General features: G+C 36.3%; 2 long non-coding RNA genes across 2 annotated transcripts; one reads left to right on the top strand and one right to left on the bottom strand.

The window, feature by feature from the left end:
* Positions 1 to 610: 610 nt before the first annotated feature.
* On the top strand, positions 611 to 25,272 carry LOC138312742 (uncharacterized). The gene is made up of 4 exons (XR_011207043.1): positions 611 to 1,107; positions 3,899 to 4,020; positions 19,884 to 20,044; positions 24,892 to 25,272. It is a non-coding gene; the product is annotated as an uncharacterized lncRNA (long non-coding RNA).
* Positions 16,199 to 17,972, bottom strand: LOC138312740 (uncharacterized). Its single transcript, XR_011207042.1, has 2 exons — positions 17,433 to 17,972; positions 16,199 to 16,308 (listed from the first exon to the last, which is right to left on the bottom strand). It is a non-coding gene; the product is annotated as an uncharacterized lncRNA (long non-coding RNA).
* Positions 25,273 to 25,305: the final 33 nt, after the last annotated feature.

The raw sequence follows: 25,305 nt of genomic DNA, 5'->3' as shown, positions 1-25,305 counted from the left end.
AACCTGTTAATTTATGGGAGTGACTACTATCGCCTATAATTTTAACCATTGCAATATAATGCTATTGGGGAAAGCACTATTGCGATAGATCATGATTGAGAGCAGTATCGGTAACCGTGTTTCCTGTTTGATTGTATGCATTTTATCGTGATTGTTACACTGTTAACCTGTTACTGGAAGCTAGCTAGACTACCAAATCTCTGAGTTCATCTAGCTACATGAAAATATCTGACTATTAAAACTATTGAAAGCTTATTAGCACACTTTCAGCTATTGTTATCGACTTGTTGAATTTTCCATTGATTAATCAAATAGACAATCACAATATATCGATAGTCCAATATTTTGTTACACTCGTATTAATTTATCAATGTAAATTTGCATGACAGGCTAATCGTACAGATACAGATGCGATGGAGAGAATTGGTACTTGTCGAGAAATGGTCGCTGACCAGTAAGGGCCTGTAGAGTACCTAATCATTGTTTATATTCAGTCTGGATCATGGGCCGTAAAACTCAAACAAACAAACAAACATATATTATCTTTATTTAGCTATGATATATATCATATTGTAATCTATATTATGTGTGTATAGTTTACATGTGCATAAATCTCAGTCATTTCAAGGCTTTAATATGATCGATTAGATTACACCAATAATTCTTATCATGTAATTATGCATATCAAATTATGCGTATCTTATACATTTCACATCAAGTCTGTATCATCCATATATATAAGACTGGATTATTTAGGGTAATGTTTATTACATAAAGGCTTAGGCCTGTAGTTGCTAGTTTTCTCTTATTTCCAGTTAAAGCCAATGGAATTGATCGAAGAGCAAGAACGAAAGCTTATATTACATAGGTAACTGTTTCATATTTATATTTTCAGTGTCAAAGGTCCACATTTCACTTGTGGTGACAGAATTGCCGCCGTCATAGAAACTAAGAGTGAAGGAACGAGGAAGAAGCTGGCACAGTGTGGAGTACGCTGGAGCATTATTACAGTGCACAGGCAAAGTAACTCTGGCACAGGATGCTTAGTACTTTTCCTGGCAATTCCGCTGCGACAAGTAGAGCGATGGCCACTCAACTATTAATTGTGTAAGCCTCTGGATATATACACATACACACACAGTATATAAATAAACACTTGCTGAAAGAATAAATGCTAAAAAGATCACTGCATCTGTATCAGGGTATTTGTCATATTCACCAATGCATCTCAAGGGATGAAAAGCATTTGCAAGTTTACAGTGACAGATTCATGTGCCATGAGTACAGAAAGAATAAATGTATGGATGACCTTTTGTGAGATTAATTTCGTCCACAACTTACATTTTGGTTTCCTTTTAAACCTAGCGTCCCATTTGTTACATTTTTAGCCCACCATCATCATTAGCTCACCTGGCCCAAAGGGCCAGTGAGCTTATGTCATGGCGCGGCGTCCGTCGTCCGTCGTCCGTCGTCCGTCCGTCCGTCCGTCCGTCCGTCCGTCCGTCCGTCGTCCGTCTGTCCGTCAACATTTCCTTTAAATCGCTACTAGTCATAGAGTTCTGCATGGATTGTTAACCAAATTTGGCCACAAACATCCTTGGGGGAGGGGGAACAGAACTTGTATAAATTTTGGCTCTGACACCCCGGGGGCAGGAGGGGCGGGGCCCAATAGGGGAAATATAGGTAAATCCTTTAAATCGCTACTTGTCATAGAGTTCTGAATGGAATGTAACAAAATTTGGCCACAAACATCCTTGGGGGAAGGGGAACAGAACTTGTATAAATTTTGGCTCTGACCCCCAGGGGGAAGGAGGGGCGGAGCCCAATAGGGGAAATAGAGGTAAATCCTTTAAATCGCTACTAGTCATAGAGTTCTACATGGATTGTAACTAAATTTTGCCACAAACATCCTTGGGGGAAGGGGAACAGAACTTGTATAAATTTTGGCTCTGACCCCCCGGGGGCAGGAGGGGCGGGGCCCAATAGGGGAAATAGAGGTAAATCCTTTAAATCGCTACTTGTCATAGAGTTCTACATGGATTGTAACCAAATTTGGCCACAAACATCCGTTGGGGAAGGGGAATAGAACTTGTATAAATTTTGGCTCTGACCCCCCGGGGGCTGGAGGGGCGGGGCCCAATAGGGGAAATATAGGTAAATCCTTTAAATCGCTACTTGTCATAGAGTTCTGAATGGAATGTAACAAAATTTGGCCACAAACATCCTTGGGGGAAGGGGAACAGAACTTGTATAAATTTTGGCTCTTGCCCCCCCGGGGGCTGGAGGGGTGGGGCCCAATAGGGGAAATAGAGGTAAATCCTTTAATTCGCTATTAGTCATAGAGTTCTACATCGATTGTAACTAAATTTTGCCACAAACATCCTTGGGGGAAGGGGAACAGAACTTGTATACATTTTGGCTCTGACCCCCCGGGGGCAGGAGGGGCGGGGCCCAATATGGGAAATAGAGGTAAATCCTTTAAATCACTTCTTCTCATAGAGTTCTGCATGGATTGTAACCAAATTTGGCCAGAAATATCCTTGGGGGAAGGGGAACAGAACTTGTATAAATTTTGGCTCTGATCCCCCGGGGGTAGGAGAGGTGGGGCCCAATAGGGGAAATAGAGGTAAATATTAAAATTCCTTCAGAAAAGAAACAATGAACCTGTATTCAGAAAATTATTTGGCATTACAAACCACAGGTGAGCGATACAGGCCCTCTGGGCCTCTTGTTCAAATTGCCTTTCGTCCGGGGATCTGTGGTCCGTCGTCCTTTTGTCCGTCCGTTAACAATTCTTGTTACTGCTATTTCTCAGAAAGTACTGAAGGGATCTGTCTCAAATTTCATATGTATGTTTCTCTAGGGCCCTCGTTGTGCATAATGCATTTTGGAAATGATCGGTCAACATGATGGCTGCCAGGCAACCATCTTGGATTTTGATTGTGAAAGTTTGTTACCGCTATTTCTCAGAAAGTACTGAAGGGATATGTCTCTAAATTTACATGTAGGTTCCCCTATGGCCCTAGATGTGCATATTACATTTTGGGAACGATCAGTTACCAAGATGGCCAACTGGCCGCCATCTTGGATTTTGGTAGTTAAAGTTTTGTTACTGCTATTTCTCAGAAAGTACTGAAGGAATCTGTCTCAAATTTCATATGTTGGTTCTCCAAGGGCCCTAGTTGCATTGTGAATATTGCATTTTTGGACCTATATGTGAACAAGATGTCCGACAGACCGCCATCTTGAATTTCGGTAGTTTAAGTTTCCTACCACTATTTCTCAGAAAGCACTGAAGGGATCTGTCTAAAATTTCATGTACAGGTTCCCCTAAGGCCCTAGTTGTGCATATTGCATTTTGGGACTGATCGATGATGAACAAGATGGCCGATAGGCCGTCATCTTGAATTTTGATAATTGAAGTATGTGACCGCTATTTTCTTAAAAGTACTGAAGGGATCTGTGCATATTTGTATTGTTACCAATATGAAAGTGGTTAATTAATAAACCTATAGATATACATTTTGGAATATTCACAGTATTAATTGAAATTAGGTCAATAAAAAATGTACAACATTAGGTTTGGTCACACAGTAAAACATGTAATGAACACACTTATAGCAAATTCATTGTTGTCTGTAATAGAATAGCGAACTATGCTTATAATTGCAACAGAAATATTTAATTGGTCCATAGAAGTTCCTTATATCCGTGATTTACTGAATTTTGCTTTGTAGAACCTTGTAATTATTATAACAGAGTTAGCCTTACTAAATTGTCCATTTATTTTTATTTAATCAAACTTAAAATCTATGTGTTGGAGGCAGTTCTATTTCTTCAAATTCTCCTTTATATATGGATTGAACATGAGCACTTGTTTTTAATTCTTTACTTACAGGACTTACCCACTGTCTGCAATAATATATTTTAGACAACAATGTATGCACATGGAGTTCTGGACGATGGATGGATAGTTTCTGGCCTATCTTCGTCACATGAACAAATTAAAGTGAAGGCAGGGTATGTTAATTTATTATATTAATTTATTTTAACATGACTGAAGGGCACATCAGTTATTTCATTGTTCATCTATGTACACATACCAATACAGGTTCTTTCTTAAGTACCCAAGGCTAGTAGTAGATTTAGTTATAGTGTACATATATCAAGTTCACAGCCAGACATCATTTGGTTCACATGTTATAAAGGAAAATCATACAGCAAGTCTACAAATTGTGAACATGACATCTTGTAATCAGTTATGTAGATATCATTAAATCATGATCAATATGCTTGTTTAGTACAAAATTAATATATGTGCATATATATATATACACATAAAATAATTGGAAATCTATACAAAATGTATTGGAAATTGCCCAATTGATTGTCAGACAGTGCTCCACTAGGGCACATAGGCACCATTTTGTATCTGACAAAAAGGTATATTAAGCCGGTTACTATTTCGTTCTAGTAGTGTAGCAGACCACCGTTAAGCTCAGGGTTTGATCCCAACTGGCATTGTTACATGTGATGGTGTAGAACACTCAAATTGGATATAAGAAGAGAGAGATAACCTGTATTGGTGTGTGTTTTTAGGGTGAACACATTTCAAAGGGGAAATTGTTAAGTAGTGTAACACGTTTTAAATGTAAATAGGCATGTAGAGATACAGGTTAGAGTTGCTTTTTAGCTTTTCACTAGGAGGAAATTTCCTTTAGCTCAGTCAGTAGAGAAACAAACCAGTACGCATGCCGGAGGTCACAGGTTTGATTCCTTCTGAGGCACACTATGCTCTATAGGCCTAAGCTACAGTCAAACCTCGATGTATCGAAGTTAAAGGGAGCGTCAGAAAAACTTCGAAACATCGAGACTTCGAATTATTCGTGGTTGAAATTAGACCGATGTTTTTTTTACCATGACCAACTGTGGTAGTTGTGTACATGTCGTCTCCGTTCCGTAAACTTTATAATCATTGTACCACAAGCAAAACAAAATAAAAACCAGAGATAGTCTTAAGTCTTCAAAGATCGATCGATTTAGAATGATCGATTTGCTCCAGTATTTATGCCAAAGTTGTGCACTATTTTAATGAATAAGAAAAAATAAACACGAAAAAATCACGATAGCTGCTCGCAACCCAGTGGTACCGCGGTTTCATCGGTTTTCGACAGCGAAAGACCAAAATAGATTTTTTACACACAATGTCAAACATATTCAATTCAACTCATTAATTATATGTGTCAGAAGCATGTTAATGATGTTTTTTTGTGCAATATTTCATGAAATTCATCTACTAAACGAAGCCTTGTATCCACAAACGCTGTAAGATTTACATTGTAGCCTACGTAGGCCTACTGTTTCTTTTTGTCAAAGTGACGTTTAAATAATGAAATGTTCCAAGATAGAGAAACACTATTATTTTAAACTATGTTAAGCTGTATATGAGTGCAAATTGCCACCATAATACCGCAAATGAGTGCTTATTCAATCCTCCAAAACGTCAGCTTGCAAGGTCGAATCACTCGGGCTCCTAGAGGACTAAAAAGTGACGTCATTGGAATGTTCGGGATCAAATCGTCAAATTTAGAAATGGTAATCAGAATAAAGAAATTAATCCTTTATTTACTCACATCGCAATATTTTCATAACACAACTGATACAGGAAATTCTTTTTACCTGGTATCGAGTTCTATGCCTGATTAATCTCGATATTTAGTGCTGAAAATATCTGGTTTATTGATATTATTCCGCTACTTTTGTTGAGTTTGAATTCGCAAATTCGAAGGGCGTCAGAACGCTTGTTTTCAACCGGAATCAACACCGTAGTGATAAAGACCTTCCAAGTGAATTTTTGCATCGACATAAAAAGTTGATTTTCTCAAAAAGTAAGAAAAATATAATACATTAATTTTGCTGGAACACTAAAAAAATCATTCTGATTTCGGAACAGTTGGAATCATGAAGATACCTCTAACAGTATTTTTATTATTATTAGTATATATTATGTAAGTAATTATTAAATCATGATCAATATGCTTGTTTTGTACAAAACTAATACATGTGCATATATATATGTACACATAAAATAATTGGAAATCTATACAAAATGTATAGGAAATTGCCCAATTGATTGTCAGACAGTGCTCCATAGGGCACATAGGCACCATTTTGTACCTGACCAAAAGGTATATTAGGCCGGTTACTATTTTGTTCTAGTAGTGTAGCAGACCACCGTTAAGCTCAGGGTTTGATCCCAACTGGCATTGTTACATGGGGTGCTGTAGAACACTCCAATTGGATGTAAGAAGAGAGAGATAACCTGGATTGGTGTGTGTTTTAGGGTGAACACATTTCAAAGGGGAAATTGTTAAGTAGTGTAACACGTTTTAAATGTAAATAGGCATGTAGAGATACAGGTTAGAGTTGCTTTTTAGCTTTTCACTAGGAGGAAATTTCCTTTAGCTCAGTCAGTAGAGAAACAACCAGTACGCCTGGCGGAGGTCACAGGTTTGATTCCTTCTGAGGCACACTATGCTCTATAGGCCTAAGCTACAGTCAAACCTCGATGTATCGAAGTTCAAGGGAGCGTCAGAAAAACTTCGAAACATCAAGACTTCGAATTATTCGTGGTTGAAATTAGACCGATGTTTTTTTACCATGACCAACTGTGGTAGTTGTGTACATGTCGTCTCCGTTCCGTAAACTTTATAATCATTGTACCACAAGCAAAACAAAATAAAAACGAAGTATGCAATTAATCACATGTATTGCTATCGTTAGCAATACATACGGTAATATTATAAACAAGACTTACGTGTACTAAGGCCTAACCCATGAAATGAATATAAAAACGAAAACACGTACGTTGTAAAAACGAAACTAAAAAGGAGGAACCGAAAGCACTACAACACCTACAAAATACTTCGATTTAGAATGATCGATTTGCTCCAGTATTTATGCCAAAGTTGTGCAATGTAACAGTTTTGAGTATGAGTTACTAATAATGTGGCTCGCTATTTACCTTTCCGTAAATTCTACAAACCGCTTCCAATGGCGGCGGCGAACATAAAAAACGACTAACTGTATCTTTGCCGTACTAATGATTTAATAACGCAGCTTGTAAAAACAAAGCATCGGGTATCGGCCTGATTTATGATATAAATTATCTTGATGATATCAAGCTAGCAACACAAGCTGTCATAATCCCTATTGTCCAGCGAAGGGCCGTCGCGAGACAGCTAGGTGTGACAGCGTGCCGCAGGGTATCGGCGAACACCTGATCTGTACAGGTAAATTTTTATTCGAATCATCGAGTGTCAGTTACCTATGATTCTATAACAAATGGTCCATGAAAAAAGTTCGATACATCGAGAACTTCGATTCATAAAACTTTGATTCATACATGGGTTAGTTAGTAATGTTATATAGTGAAGAAATTCGGGACCAGACAAAAAGTTCGATACAGCGAGAAATTTGATTCATCGAAGTTCGAATCATCGAGGTTTGACTGTAGTTACTGGTCTGAAGATACTGACTCTGAGGGGAGGATCTTCTTAATGCAAACTAAAGTTAGGATATGTCCATCACTGTGTACAGCATTTACAAATATACAGTACAGTGTTTAGTCAGATAAGTGAAGTTCATTACCATATATTTACATTTTCACTGCAGTCCCACTATGTAACCTTACCAAACGCAGTTGGCAGTCATGTATAGACAATGAACTTCAAGCGCTAATCATGACGTCATTATCATTGTGACGTCACAATTGCCGTGCCAGCGATCATGGAAGACGGCAGTTCAAATGGCTGTTCCATCCATGACAATAACCAATGATTATTTCATTAAAGATGCAAAATTCCTTGGGATTTCATCATAAAATTGTAACCAAATGTAATATAAGCATTTAACGTCTTTCAGGTGGCGTTCATAGCCAATATAAATGGAAACTGGCCAAAGGCAAATTCAACATGAAGCGCTAGATGTTCAATGCTTAAGTGACTTTCAGCTCATTCATTACTGAAGACACATTTGAATGCTTTGAATTCAAAATCTGAAACAGTTCGTGAACTTTCAGGATTGAATGAGTATCGGACTGTATTCAGTTGGCTATTATGGGAGTATGAATGTCAAGAGATTTTGCATCTATAATGAATAAATATTTCTCCCATGCATAAATCACAAGGATATCCCATGGTTGATTGAAAGAAGATAACTAGACAATTACGTGACGTCATCAATGCATGCAATGTGCATTGTCGATGATGTCATATATTTTGATGCCTAAACGACATTCCTGTTAAAATAGCGTAATGAAAAAGCTAGAAAGCCATGAAAATTTCATATTTTATCTACTTAGTATGGGAGAAAAAGAATCAAACATGGATCTGTCAAGTGGTCAAAGATATTGCAACCCTTGCAATAGACCATTTGCCGGTTTCCAATAGGTTAGCGATTAGAGTGATCTCCCTTGAAACACAAAAGAGTTCCACCGGACAAAAAGTTGGCCTTTACTATTACTCAGATAAGAAAGTGAGCTCAGTTGAATTGCTGTGTTCGCTAAAATCAAATGTATTTGCTTGTATTTAGTTGTTGAGTGCTTAAAATCAAGCTGAGAGATATGTGCAAAGGCTGTCAACATATTCATTTAGCGATAAATCTGAATTTATCGCGCGCACATGCAGCCTGTGCCGGGCATAGCGAAACGTTTTATTTAGGCCTATTGGATTCAGCGTAATCTTTACAGTGCTTATATATATTTTCATCAGTTTTATGTCACCGTTTATAAGCCTATTGTATGCTAAACATATTGAATGTTATAAGGGGCGCTTAGTTCGCTAAACTTGCCTATATTATTAGGCTTTTTAACTCTTTTTTTTTTGTCTAATATATAGTCTAAAAAAATTTAAAACACTTTTGATATCGGCAGGTATAGCGAACTAAAAAGGGCTATGCCCGGCACATAAAATCAAATTGACGCAGGCATATTTTTAAACATATAAGTTATCTGAATTGATAATAAAAGTTCAACTTTAAGTATTTAACGATGTAGATTCAGAAGCGTATAAAAGAATTTTTATGTTCATTTTAGAATTAATAGAACGTCTATTGATTACATTTATACATGGAATCCATAAGTTCTAATTGTTTTACCTGAATCGCAAATAGTGCCAATGATAATTAAGTGATACATACGGGAAACTTTTACATGTACTTCGATCACCAAAATGTCTCTAATCTGGTACAGTGTATAATTCCCTACTGATTCATTTTGATTAAACTTTTAAATTAGTAATCAATCAAGACATGCTTCAAAATACATGTAGTAATAATCTACTGTACAAGTATATGTGCAATTGTTTTTGCAACATTTTCCCCTCGTTGCTACTGACGATAACCGTGGTACAAGTATCTAGAGTGTCAATTATATTGCCGAGAAATGATGTTTCACCTGTAATTATTAAACTTAATGCAGATTACATTTTCAATACGAAGTAAGTAACTTTGATCTCAAAATACCAGGAAGTTGCTAGAGAAAGGATTAAATGCGTAACATTCATAATTTGCTGGGGAGATGTAGATGTGTTCGGCCCCTTAGATTGTCACTGTTTGTGTCTGGGCATCAGTATACGTTTTAAGTAAAATCTCAATAAGAACTTCGATTGATAAGCTGATGATCTGAAGATAATAAAAAAATTCTAAGTTGATTTAAAGTGCTAAGTAAACTAGCAAAATAAATGTACACGAACGTTATGTCAACGTACAAAGCAAAGGGATTCCTTATTTATACATAAACATTTTCTTCCTTATTTGTGATTTTTTTTATTTGTGCATTCTCCCGTTGTTCCAATAGTAATTACAATATACATTATTGTACATACAGTTGCATTACTTTATACATGCATGCATGTACAGTTATCAATCTGTAATAGGATAAGTAATGTGTATTTTATTTCATTGAAAAAAGATGTTCCACGGTAGAAGTTTATCCTCCAATATGCGCTCTATAAAAATCAGAAAATTCCTATTAAAATTTGCATGACTACCGTATTTTTGCGCGTATAGTGCGCACTTTTCTTCATAATTTATCAAGTGAAAAGTTGGGGGTGCGCACTATACGCAGGTATAATGCACGGACAAGTCCTGGGTAAATTATGATCACCGACCGGCAGGTCCGAGCTATGCAGTAACATTTTGTACACGTTGTCGTGAAATAATTATGATTAAATACTTGGATCTTTAAGTCAATAGTCAATGCATATGTTCAATATAAAAGGAAAACATCTCTTGAAATTTTTATCTTTAATTCCTTGAAAGTCCGTTTTGAGAGCACGTGTGTTCATGACCGGATTCATGTTGCGATCGTGAATCTTCGGTAAGGTATCTCCAAATTTAAATGGCTAAATGAATAGAGCCTGGCGCTTGAAACGATGTATAAGTGTGTAATTAATTCGTCACATTAGACAGATTACCTTATAAATAAGTTTCTCCAGCATGTGAAAACTTTTGAACTTGCAAATGTTTACGGAAGTGCAAGGACGTATATGAGAAGGATAAGTCACACTGAGTTTTGGGCAAAGACAGCGCAGGCGCTTTTGTGTTTGTGCACTGACCGTGACGTTGGGCGACGACTGATTTCCTTTGATATCCGCCGCCGCAGCCTTTGATGTAGCATGGGGGTGCGAGGGTTACCGTCTTACTTTCTGAAGCGTGCTGCCATTTCATGAGCGGTCGTATTTTTTAAACGATAGTTTAAGACATTTCTTCTAAATCTTCCGTCTTTAAAGCAAGTTATAAACGTTGTGAAATTTAATTTACTTTACATTGGCGTTTCGTTTGACTCGATAAGACAAGTATTTGTTGAGAAAAACGGTTTTTATTCCCGGTTCATAAGCGTCTCGCGTGGTGTTTAGTAGTGTAAAGAGACAGACACGAATCCTTCTCACTTATAAATCCTTGCGGAAGTGAGAGTAATCCCACATGCAGAGCCAGCAAATTAAATACGAAACTAAAACCTTCCTACATTAACACTGACCAATCGGCACTATAAATGATGGTATGACTGTAAAATTTACTCTTATTACTATCTTTTGAAATGGTTCTGTAAGATATCATCCTGATTTCAATACTAATTGAAATAATTGAAAATACGGAAGCGTGCAGTCAGTAATCAAATATGGCGGCCACCTGTGGTTGATTGGCCTACTCAGTCGGCTTTCCAGCTAATATCTAAGTTAACGTCACCGTACCCCATTTGGTACACGACCCCTTTTGGTACAAAATTAGGGTTTTCCCCTTTAAAATCCTAGTTACTGTGTTTTGTTATTTATACTATTGTGATATGAAAATACAAGTATAAAATGACAATTTAAGCTCAAATTTGACTTCGATCGTCTAGATTATATTCCTATAAGCCTACATCGAAATGGGCGAAATGGCCGTAAATGTTAGCAGTGGGTGCCGTTGAGCCATTCGACGGTTATTTTATGCTACATTGTTATCCGTTTTCATCTAAAGTAAACGCATTAAATAAATCTCTATATCACTAAAATTCTTCGGATATCATTTTCATAACGATACCTCTTTTATTAGCGCAGATACGCCACTTTTCTTAGTGTAACACCGCAATTCAAAAATCCCGCTTCGCCATTTTTGTTTTTACTACCAATGCGCATGCCTCAACGTTGCTGACTAAAACGATCTACAAGGCCAGGTGCTCAGTTGGGGGTTTAATGAGATCCGGATTTATAGCAAGGATATGTATTATGTGTTGGTGTCAATTATTACTTTCTGTCTATTAATCATTAAGATTGTAAGATAACCTACATGTACACCATATGATTTTTTGTCTTAAATAAAATGAGATAATCAAACAACAGACCATTGACATTTCCCCAAGACAATGACATACAAATGTACTCAGTACAGATACATGTAACTTAATGTAAGCAGTATCTCAGTAGATTTTTAGGTCATCTGACCCGAAGGGTCAGGATGACCTATAGTCATCATGTTTCGTCCGTCGTCGTCCGCCGTCCGCCGTCCGCCGTCCGCCGTGCGCCGTGCGTGCGTAACTTTTCACATTTTGAGCTTCTTCTCAAGTTCTACCAGTGCCATTTAGCTGAAACTTACATGAAATGATCCTGACATGGTCCTGACAAAGTGTTGTTATTTTTTGGGTTGATCCGAAATCCAAGATGGCCGCCACAGCCGCCATCTTGAAAACACATTTTGAACTTCTTCTCAAGTTCTACCAGTGCGATTTGGCTGAAACTTGCATGAAATGATCCTGACATGGTCCCGACAAAGTGTTGTTATTTTTCGGGTCGATTCGAAATCCAAGATGGCCGCCACAGCCGCCATCTTGAAAACACATTTTGAACTTCTTCGTAAGTTCTACCAATGCGATTTGGCTGAAACTTGCATGAAATGATCCTGACATGGTCCGGACAAAGTGTTGTTATTTTTTGGGTCGATCCGAAATCCAAGATGGCCGCCACAGCCGCCATCTTGAAAACACATTTTGAACTTCTTCTCAAGTTCTACCTGTGCGATTTGGCTGAAACTTGCATGAAATGATCCTGACATGGTCCCGACAAAGTGTTGTTATTTTTCGGGTCGATCCGAAATCCAAGATGGCCGCCACAGCCGCCATCTTGAAAACACATTTTGAACTTCTCAAGTTCTACCAGTGCGATTTGGCTGAAACTTGCATGAAATGATCCTGACATGGTCCCGACAAAGTGTTGTTATTTTTCAGGTCGATTCGAAATCCAAGATGGCCGCCACAGCCGCCATCTTGAAAACACATTTTGAACTTCTTCTCAAGTTCTACCAGTGCGATTTGGCTGAAACTTGCATGAAATCATCCTGACATGGTCCCGTCAAAGTGTTGTTATTTTTCGGGTCGATTCGAAATCCAAGATGGCCGCCACAGCCGCCATCTTGAAAACACATTTTGAACTTCTTCTCAAGTTCTACCAGTGCGATTTGGCTGAAACTTGCATGAAATGATCCTGACATGGTCCCGACAAAGTGTTGTTATTTTTCGGGTCGATCCGAAATCCAAGATGGCCGCCACAGCCGCCATCTTGAAAACACATTTTGAACTTCTTCGTAAGTTCTACCAATGCGATTTGGCTGAAACTTGCATGAAATGATCCTGACATGGTCCCGACAAAGTGTTGTTATTTTTCGGGTCAATCCGAAATCCAAGATGGCCGCCATCTTGAAAACACATTTTGAACTTCTTCTCAAGTTCTACCTGTGCGATTTGGCTGAAACTTGCATGAAATGATCCTGACATGGTCCCGACAAAGTGTTGTTATTTTTTGGGTCGATCCGAAATCCAAGATGGCCGCCACAGCCGCCATCTTGAAAACACATTTTGAACTTCTTCTCAAGTTCTACCGGTGCGATTTGGCTGAAACTTGCATGAAATGATCCTGACATGGTCCCGACAAAGTGTTGTTATTTTTCGGGTCAATCCGAAATCCAAGATGGCCGCCATCTTGAAAACACATTTTGAACTTCTTCTCAAGTTCTACCTGTGCGATTTGGCTGAAACTTGCATGAAATGATCCTGACATGGTCCCGACAAAGTGTTGTTATTTTTCAGGTCGATTCGAAATCCAAGATGGCCGCCACAGCCGCCATCTTGAAAACACATTTTGAACTTCTTCTCAAGTTCTACGGGTGCGATTTGGCTGAAACTTGCATGAAATGATCCTGACATGGTCCCGACAAAGTGTTGTTATTTTTCGGGTCGATCCGAAATCCAAGATGGCCGCCACAGCCGCCATCTTGAAAACACATTTTGAACTTCTTCTCAAGTTCTACCGGTGCGATTTGGCTGAAACTTGCATGAAATGATTCTGACATGGTCCCGACAAAGTGTTGTTATTTTTCGGGTCAATCCGAAATCCAAGATGGCCGCCATCTTGAAAACACATTTTGAACTTCTTCTCAAGTTCTACCTGTGCGATTTGGCTGAAACTTGCATGAAATGATCCTGACATGGTCCCGACAAAGTGTTGTTATTTTTCAGGTCGATTCGAAATCCAAGATGGCCGCCACAGCCGCCATCTTGAAAACACATTTTGAACTTCTTCTCAAGTTCTACGGGTGCGATTTGGCTGAAACTTGCATGAAATGATCCTGACATGGTCCCGACAAAGTTTTGTTATTTTTTCGGGTTGATCCGAAATCCAAGATGGCCACCACAGCCGCCATCTTGAAAACACATTTTGAACTTCTTCTCAAGTTCTACCAGTGCAATTTGGCTGAAACTTGCATGAAATGATTCTGACATGGTCCCGACAAAGTGTTGTTATTTTTTGGGTCGATCCGAAATCCAAGATGGCTGCCACAGCCGCCATCTTGAAAACACATTTTGAACTTCTTCTCAAGTTCTACCGGTGCGATTTGGCTGAAACTTGCATGAAATGATCCTGACATGGGCTGGTCCCGACAAAGTGTTGTTATTTTTCGGGTCGATCCGAAATCCAAGATGGCCGCAACAGCCGCCATCTTGAAAACACATTTTGAACTTCTTCTCAAGTTTTACCAGTGCGATTTGGCTGAAACTTGCATGAAATGATTCTGACATGGTCCCGACAAAGTGTTGTTATTTTTCAGGTCGATCTGAAATCCAAGATGGCCGCCACAGCCGCCATCTTGAAAACACATTTTGAACTTCTTCTCAAGTTCTACCAGTGCGATTTGGCTGAAACTTGCATGAAATGATCCTGACATGGTCCCGACAAAGTGTTGTTATTTTTTAGGTCGATCCGAAATCCAAGATGGCCGCTGCAGCCGCCATCTTGAAAACACATTTTGAACTTCTCAAGTTCTACTGATGCGATTTGGCTGAAACTTGCATGAAATGATCCCGACATATTCGTGACAAAGTCTTGTTATTTTTTGGGTCGATCCAAAATCGAAGATGGCTACAATGACACTATATCTAATTAATTTCCTATATGTTAAGGCCCTTGGGCCTCTTGTTTGAAATAAAATTTGTTGAAAGAAATTGAAAATGATCCTGACATGGTCCTGACAAAGTGACACCATATATAATTAATTTTACTATTGCCAAGGTAGTCAGATGACCGTTAAGGCCCTTTGGGCCTCTTGTTTTAAAGTGGTTCCTCAAAATTATAAAATGACTTAATCCAGATTTGCAGGCAAATACTATTTCATTGTTAATAGAGTTCATTACACAAAAAAAGCAATAAACTGGATCAGTGTTGAGAATCACCATGGGGATTTAATGTCACATGCAGTCATGGAAAAAATATAACATTGAACTTACATGTACATCCTAGATCTTTCATTATATAGAAGACATTGCTCACAAATATTTCATTTATTCTCTCTCTCCATCTTTTCTATTTACATTAAAAAGGTAGTTGTATTCTTGATTTAAAGTTGCAATGTTATAAAATATAATATATAGATATAAAAATTCTTAAACAGGTATGACAAATTCTGCATTTCTGAAAACTGTGTTTAGGAATCAATATTGATATACCAACCAAAATATGGTCAGTGCATAGCATCAAAACTAATATCAATGTGAGGCCATGTATACACATACATGTATAGATAATTCATATTCCAATTGCAAGTGATCCTGAATTGAACAAACGTGGATCATTTATTTTCATCTGTAACTTGTAAGAAGATATTGTAAGAATTGTAATTGTGTGTTCAGTATTGTTGTGTTTAAATGAAACTGTACTACCTCCTTAGGCCCTATTGCATCCATTTTTATCCACTAATGAACTTAATATGCAATTATACAGTGTACCTGCATGTATTACCTAGTACCTACAAGTATAAATGTACATGTACCAGGTATATATTGCCTGTACCTATACTATTACCATGCATACTCTATATTGTGATTCCCAGTATTATAACTTTAAAGAAAGAACAAATTGATATATTAATGAGTGCTGTAATGTATTTACTGAAAATTAACAAGCATAATTAGGGCAATTCCAGTTATAAACTAGATCTTTTTTCTTAAAAATCATACTTAATTTCACAGTAAAACCATTTTCTGAGACATTCACGTCTTCATATAGGTTTGCATATGGCAATATGTTCCAAAATTATTGTGCTAAATGCTGAATGCTGCAGTTTTCCAATGAACAAAAGAAATTTTGTAACAGATGATAAACTCAGGAAATAAAAAAAAATATTATGGTTTCCATGCATTTAATACTGTCTGGTTTTTACATATAGAAAAGGTATGTGTAGCCTCAAGAAATTCTTCTTATATTATGGGGGTTTCCATACCTGCAACATAAACAAAATAGAAAATTAGACATGAAAAATTATACCAGGTACAGAGCTATTGATTATAGGGTATCTTTGTTCTATAGGGAACAAAATGCACCATGTACAGGTAAAAATACAATATTATTGCATTGACATGACCATTATGAGGACTTTTCTTAACCTCTTATTTGTGGTCTTCCAGTAAAAATGGACAGGATATATTTATATATATCATTCCCTGTATAATTTTACCATTTTACAGATAAACTCCCAGGTAAAAATGATTTACATGTAGATAATTAATTACATATAATAAGTTAACAGAAGGAAGGATATCTAGTCATTGGTGATTTATATACCCAGTAATTGAATAGAATGGTATTTGTTTTACCATAAAAATATCTATATATGCTATAAAATAATTATACATGAATCACATGTATTTGAATCCTCTTAATAAATTAATATGGGAAAATTTAAATATGTAATGTTTTGTAATGCAAACCTTTTAAAATAAAAAATGGAAGATTATAACAAAATTGAGTTGTAAAAAATTAAAACAGAAGAGTGTATAAATTCATTTTGTATTGTAATTTATAAAATTATTTCTAAATATCATACATACATAATACATAAAAACATTTTTAATTACCCAATATACCTACATGTATCTATCTATGATTTTGTTTAATTTTTCATATAAATAACATTTATTAACAAGTTCTCAACCTCATGATACAGTTGCATAACAAGATTTTCAGCAAGTATGTACTATTATGCATTAGCTGTGTATTGAGGGCTAAATGAAGTCTTATCAAATTAAATACATGCACATTATAAGGTTATATACATTTTACATACAAACAGTTCTGAACAAGCTCTTTTTTCACAATATGTAATGTACACTACATGGTACAATTAATAAAATCTTATAAAACCAGATACCATATCTTATAATTATGTTCTATTTGCTTTATTTCTAATGCTTCATTTGGAGAATGGATACTGGATAGATCTATAGTATAGGCCTAGTTATAATATGGACTGTTTAGGCATGTTATTTCAAATTTTATATGCAAATGAGCAGGTGCTTGTTTCGTTTTGATAACATATTTTAAAAAGTTTTGAAAATTGGTATTTACCGGGATTATAGATTGCAGAATATTCTGAAACAGGTATGTTCTATTTTAAATCAGTTTATATGAAGAAGTGTAGTGGATATTCCTCATATTTCAATTGTAACACCAAACCGTCTTTCAATTTCACTGAAAAATACGGGAAATGACTCGCCAGATTAGGTAGTGTTTTGAATGGCGGTACTTTTTAAATAATCGTCGGTAAATATCAAAGACAGTCACACAGAATGATGAATGAATACCATACCTTTCCATCAAAGTGCATAAATTAAAATTTCAGCATATAAATCGAGAATCTCAAAGCAAAACGTCCCGTGTACCAAAAGGGGTCCGCTCGCTGTATCAAAACCGGAAGTGACGTAGTGAGGAATAAAACCGGTCTATTTTTAGCTTGCAGTTACGACGATAATTTTTTTTATTGTGGACGTACACCCCAGAGGCAGTCCTTGTCAGAAACTGACAAACATTGAATCACAAGGAATGCATATTAAAAATATCGCAAAAAATATGTCAAATTTGTACCAAATGTGGTACGGTGACGTTAGGACAATGATTAAATCTAAATGCCGAACAGATACACAATAGACTTGATTGATACCACTTGGAATTACACAAAGTATGGTTAATTATTTGATTGTAAATACATCGTTGTTGATATCATCATTATAGTGTCACCGGCAATTCAGAAGCTAACTAGGCCTGCCGTTGTGTAAACAAAGTGTCAATCATCGTGTCAAACTCCTCTCGCCAGTTAATTTTAATGAACAGAAGGTTGTTTTAAGCACTGATAAACAATAAGAACCGTTTGATTTTGTTCTTCAAAAGTGTTTGGAGGCAATGCAAAATGTTGTGAACGAAGATACAAAAACTGAGATTTTTTTTGTAATTTTTTTTTTTCCAAAATGAAACTCAAAAACGTACCTGCGCACTATACGCGGGTGCGCACTACACGCGCAAAAATACGGTATCAACTTTGCTGTCATGTAATAGATTATTTATTGGATTTTACAAACTGCTTTTCACAAATACATTGTAGATCATTTATGTATTAGATGTAAAGTATATAAACACATGTATTTAGAAACCTCATATTTGACATTTATTTTCAGTCTAACGTTACTTTGAAAATGGTTACCTCTATACTAAGACGAGACGGGCCGACATCGCGAGTCGAACAATGCCTCTTTGTATTCAACAATCTTTGTTTTCATATTTCCTGTATGTAGTTCATATACACTTTAACTTCCAAATATGCACATAGCCGCCGTGGTTTTGTCTGCTATTCAATAGTTTTTGCTCGTAATGCTCATGTAATGGAGACTAACGTTAGCTAAGTTTTAAATAAATCACCCCATCCCTTTAATTTTCAAATAATTACTGATTTGTGTTGTATTTGTGACGTTAATAATTCAAGAAATGAAATGTCTTATCTCATTATTAGTAAGCACTTCTTATAATATAGCCGCTTTGGTAACTTGTCCGGTTGTTCTGGTTGCCGCTTAGGTGTTTGCAAAGAAAATCGCTTACGTCATTTAGAACCGGCAAATCGCCTATTGGTAGGCCTGAGTCGACAATCACTTTTGTTTGTGGTCATCCGTTGTCCGTTGTGTGTCTGTAAACAATTTACAGTTTCGACTTCTCCTCCAAAGGTACTGAGGCAAAATCACTAAACTTCACTAAAACCTTCTATAAAGAAAAAGCCAATCAATATTTTGAATTACTGTAGTTGGTTCAAACCCCCATGGAGCTGTGAGATGGGCCAAAGGGGATAAAATTGACTAAACTTTCAAAACTCTTCTTAGGAACTCACAGATGTGATGAAATTCAATACTGTTTAAAAATTGACTGGTCTATAAGCTAAGGTCCTTTACAAAAAATGTGGATTTTATGGTCCTGGGATCTCTCATATTTTATTCTCTGTGGATATTTATTATAATAGGGAAAGCATATCAATATGCATGATTTGTTCAATTTCCATAGGAAATATGTCGAACATGGTAAAATGAAATTTAACATATAGTCAAACTGGACCAAAATAACCCCAGGGGATTAATGGGCGAACAAAAAATGACAAAATGACTTAAATAACAAGAATCACCTCAGCTCACAGATGTGATGGAAAGTACTCTTCATAGTGTGAGAAGTCAAGTCAATGCAACCAGTTATAGTGGTTCTCTAGATAATAAAATTTTTCATTTTTCTCTTTATTATTTTACAAAACGTTATTGTGCTCATATTAGTCCTCAATGACATCAAATGGGGCTGATTGGTGCATGGAGCCAAATAGTCTAAGCATATCTATGTGACTTTCTGTATCAAACCTGATTTGTATGTTAAGGCCCATGGTTCTCTTTTTATTTTGTGACTAATATGAAAAGGGTTATTTATAATTTTGAGTTTGACAATGAAATTCAAAAACCTTATTGCTCAATGTGTATTTTTTCCTTGTTATTTCAGTCAGCCTCTTTGAAGACAACAAGGAAGTCTCCCAGATACCCATATTATATCACATGTCAGCACTGCTGATATTTCTAAACTTTTTGCTTGGATCTCCAGAAATGACAAACCAGACTCTTTGAGGGATCTGAAGAACAGCTTTTAAGAAATTATGTGATCAGGTAATAAAGTCTAATCATTATTCTCACATTTGGGATAAGTAACTTCCCGCATCACCCAAGTTCTGTATATTGCATTTTGGAACCAGTCAGTCAACAAGAGGCAGCCAACTTAGAAATTTGTTATTGCTACTTCTCAGAAAGTATTGAAAGGATCTGTCTCAAATTTCATATGTAGGTTTCCTTTGGGCCCTATTTGTGTATATTGCATTTTGGCACAGATTAGTCAATAAGATGGCCGATAAGGAGTCATTTTGGATTACAATATTTTAAGAAGGTTTCCGCTATTCGTCTGAAAGTACTAAAGTTTCAAATTTCATATGTAGTATCCTAGATGTGCATTTTGCGTTTTGGACTGATCGGTCTACAAGGTCTACAACAGTAGGTATCATGGATTTTGACAATTGAAGTTTGTTGTTAATATTTCTGGAAAAAATACTGAAAGTTTCTCGCAGAAATTTCATATATTGATTCTCTTAGTACCTAGAGTTCTTCCAATACAGGGGTTTCAAGATCCCAAAATGAGGTGGGTAAAGTACAATTTACCATCGATTAGTCCTACCTTCTGGTGATTATGACGTCACGAAACTCACATCAAATGATATCGTAATAATCACCTGATGTTGGGATTAATCGACGGTAAATTGTACTTTACCAATGTTGTTTTGAGGAGAAAGAGTGGGGCCCTTTGGGAAATTAGAGGTAAATCTTTGAATTCCTTCAGAAAAGAAACAATGATCCTGTATTCAGAACATTACTTGGCCTTAGAAATTAAACCAGGTGAGTGATACAGACACTTTGGGCCTCTTGTTTGTCTATGACTTCATAAGCCCAAAAGATATGTACACTGAGAATAATCCTTAAGTACCTGGAAGCTGTTAAAGATACAAAAACAACAAGCAAACATACTAATATATACAAAAGGAGAATTAAAGATTCTTCACCTCCAACGCATGGTAATTTTAATTTCTCAAAAACAGGATCAGATTCATTAGTATATATTATCTTTCAGTAACACAAGTTACTTACTTTACACTTTTACCATCATTGAAATGTTTGAGCTTTATATTATTTCAGAATAAAAAAAAAATTGCAATATAGAGGTTCCCCAACACGTGACTGTTGTTTATCAAACTCGAGTAAGTTAATTTTAAAATTTTGAAAAGACAGAAGCTTTAGCGAGTGTCTTTTACAAATTTGAAAATTGACTAACGAGATTTTAGATAAACATGATAAACAACAGTCACCTGTTGGGGAACATATTTATCCCATAACTTTAACTCCATATTTATACCGTGTTGAGCATTTTCTCGTCTTCATTCAGGGAACTTGCCACCATACAATGTATAATGATAACTTCCCTATTCATTGAATAATGTTCCTTTGGACCAATCAGAAGACGGCCTTTCCATTACTGCAGTTACTGTAAGGCAGTCATGGGAAGATGTAGGCCACCATAGAATCACAAATTTTTAGGACCTCACATTGTATGGCGTGCCGATCGTTGCAAAATTCAACAAGTAAAAACATTTGTGTATTAAAAAAATTGTTTGTAATATATCGTTATATGTGTTCAATATTTTAAATTTGTGTGTAAAAACAATAAATGTTTGTGTAATTTTTTTTATATATTATATGTAAAAATAAAATTTATGTTCAATATTTTCTTTGTGTGTGTGAAAAATATATTTGTGTGTAAAAAAATATTTTTGTGTAATTTTTCAATATTTGTGTGTGAAAAATGGTTTGTGTATAAAATATATATTTGTGTGTGATTTTGTTTTATATTAGTGTGTGAAAAAAATGGTAGGCCTATGTGATTTTTTTTTATTTGTGTAATAATTAGCATCATGGGATATATGCTAATGTCGCTTTTGTAACGGCTCGTCTGATTGGCTAAGGTGTTAATGGCCGCTTCTCTTCACTGGCGGTGAAATTATAAGAACTTGTTTGTAAATGGTGAGTATATTGTGGAAGCTACAAAGTCTAAATCGGCATCGTTCAGCCGGATATGTTTTATACATATGTTTGTTTACAGCTCAAAATAGCCTACATGTAAATATGATGATTTAATTTCGAAATTAAACCACGCGCCTAGGGGCCTGCTTGTTTCTGACCCGGCGTAAAGCGTGGTAAATTGGTAATCTGAAATTAAAGGGTGGTAGGTAGGCCTAGTGGTTTTGGAAATGAAAGGGTGGTAACATCTGTCCTGAAACCGCCACCCTATACAATGTAATGGCCTGAAGGAAGCCCCACTTTTTGCACTATACTGTACAGTAAATTACAGGTAATTTCACCGTAAACTAGTAGTGCACTACGTATACGTCCAGTCAGGTGTAACCACTAAAACCCTAATAGGCAGATATCTATACCTGAAATTTTACCTACGGGTATTTATAACAAAGCTGCGGTGCGCTTCGTTGCTATATTTTCCGGAAATTATATTAACCGGGACTTTGGCGGGAATTTGCTGTGCACGAGATCTCGGGACTGCGCCGAGGCTTTCAGTTTTCTACCGGGCCTTGAGAGGTGAGGGTTGTGTTTTTGAGTCCTATGTAATTTTTTATATATTTGTCGCCCATCCTTTCCCTAATTTGCTGTTATCGTATAGTATGGAAATGCATCAACATTACTGTGTGTGTATTTTTCGCTGTCAGTCGATATTTTTGCTATATTTTTGAGGTTGAAATACTTGTGAAATTGTGCAATGTCGGACTTGGCATGTCTCGCTTTTAGACGGGTTTCGATAGTAAGTAAAAGTCTTCACTCTTGTGTTGAGAGCCGTTGGTAGGCTGGAAAAGAGTGGGAGCCTCCTGTGTTGTGTTTCGGGGTTAACCGTTAAGGAGATATTTTGAGAATCTTCGCTGGAGAACGGTGTTTGTGAAATTGGAGGTTAAACTATCGATAATCGGCCTGGTGTGTAGCGCCACGTGCTCGGTCTTTCATTGATGGGTAGGAGTTAATTCTGATAGCGAAAACGTTAGAATATTAGCAGCAAAATTGTCCATTTCACAGTACTTCCCACTGAGCCACGCGGGTATTTTCTTGTTGTCACCTTTTACACACATGTTAAATATTAATAAACTGTTAAATGAATTTGATGTCGTCCATTGTCCATACTCACTAGTACCATTGAATATTGTAGCGAGACATAGGAATCTGCAAAAACTAGGTCAACCACAGGAAATAGGCTTGTCAGAGGAGAAATGACCCAAATCCATACTTAAATAAAATGTCATCTAAGTGTGGTAAAATGTTAAGTTAGTATTTGTTTTGTAGGTAATCATCAAATATTTAAAAGTTTTAATAGGTTTTGTCAAAAAAAATAAATGCTGGTTTTGTCTCGGGCAATAGTAGTTATAGATTACTACATATACAAGTGTGTACATTGTAGCTACCAGACATCCACAGGTGAGAATCACAGGTAGCAATTGGTACTGCCCAATACCTGTTTGGAGATTTTGGTGTCAATCACCTATCTGGATGTAGTGCACTACTAGTTTACCTGTAATTTTAAATGTAGTGCACTCCTTAAAATCCTAGTTCAAAAGTAGTGCAAGAAACTTATTTTGAAAAACCACTTGCCCGAATTTAAGATTTCAGTCTAATTTTACCCAAAACAGGGAAAATAACATTAAAACCGGGCAAGTTTACACCAATTTTCACTTGCCCAGGAGCATATTTTACTGGTTCTCGGGCCCATCGGACATGGGATATTTCTTGCCCTGACTGTGCACTAGGTGTAAAAGTTAGCTTACACTGAAACTGTATAGTATAATTAGTGTTTATCATATAATAACTCCGATCCGAAACATTTTTTCGTAAAGAACAATGCTGGTAGAATGAAACTGCAGTTCATCAAGATCATTTTGATATAGGACTTACCGCCTATGACATGTTAATATTACCCATCGTGTTCATTAGATCTCAGCACAAAGTTTCCCTGTTTGTGATTTTTACTGATTTTCAAGACCTCCACTACTGTACCTTTAATCATCAAGCTTGGTAGACCTCTGTTTTATGGCTTACTCCTAGGGACGCAAACATCACACTCCAAATTGTATGTAACCTCTGGCTTAGTATTCGGAATCAGTTGGAAAATCATGGATCATTGGTTGAGACCAACTTACAATGTACAAATTATCAATTATGTAATCGTTTGCACAACAGCGCTTCTGAGCTACACTTTTTGGCTTCTATCCTCGTTGAAGAGTCCTTAATTATATAAAACATAAGTGAACTTACTTTATTTTCACAAGAACTATTATTTATCATTTACAATTGTAATTGGTAACCCAAAGGTTTTTGAAAAATTGAATAAAATAAAAATTGTAATTTGAGAGGAGCCAAAAAAATTCTTTGAGTAGGAGCTTTTGAGTGGGTTGTTCGTAAATCACACACAAACAATATTTTAATTTTGGCCCAATTCATTATGCTGCATTTAATTTATAATTTAATACAATGCTTATTATTTTGTTGTACATTATAACAATATAAGTGTCTTGAAATGTAATTTAGACTAGATTCACTTGTAATATGTTTCAGTTCAGAACACATGATCAAATATGAGTTAATTATCTCCACTCTTATAATCAATAATTAGCTTTTAATTTATTTAAAATTTATAATCATATACCAACAGTACGCTGTCGCAGATGAAACATTTTAGGTTAAATTAGATATTCAATACAGCTGCCTATGGTCATCTTGGAAGTTTGATTTCAACTTGTGAATACTGTAAGGATTGATAGTGGGTATGTAGATCTGTATGGATCTCGTTTTGATTTTTTTTCAGTTGCCCATGATTACAACCGTTACACTGCCTTAATTTTTTTAATTTTGTTTTTCAGTTGCCTGTGGTTATTACACTGCCTTGTTACCCGGCGATGGCGCACCCCGTTTGTCTCACGGATGGCATGTTTACATCATACTCTGAGTCTGTATCTCTCTCAATTTATCGCCCTTGGTAACATCACTTGGAAAACTCCAATACCAATTTACTAGAAAGGAGTATAGTTTCAATATGTCATGGCTTCAGATCAGAATCTACAACAATCTGATTTTGAGAATTTTTTTTTCGTCTTTGTCTGATCTTTTGAATTATTGTGAGGACAAAAAGACAATCCTACTCATGGGGATGTGGAGTATTGTCAGGAACACCTGGATTCAGCTCTGCAGTCCTTGGAATACATCAATTTCCATTTGAGGGAAAGAAACGCTAATCAAGAATTATCGGAAAACATTAAAATACTACTTTCTTCTTC

Source organism: Argopecten irradians, unplaced genomic scaffold, assembly GCF_041381155.1.
Source record: "Argopecten irradians isolate NY unplaced genomic scaffold, Ai_NY scaffold_0452, whole genome shotgun sequence".
NCBI classification, from domain to species: Eukaryota; Metazoa; Mollusca; class Bivalvia; order Pectinida; family Pectinidae; genus Argopecten; species Argopecten irradians.
The sequence above is the reverse complement of the archived record's forward strand: the minus strand, read 5'-3'. Positions and strand labels throughout refer to the sequence as shown.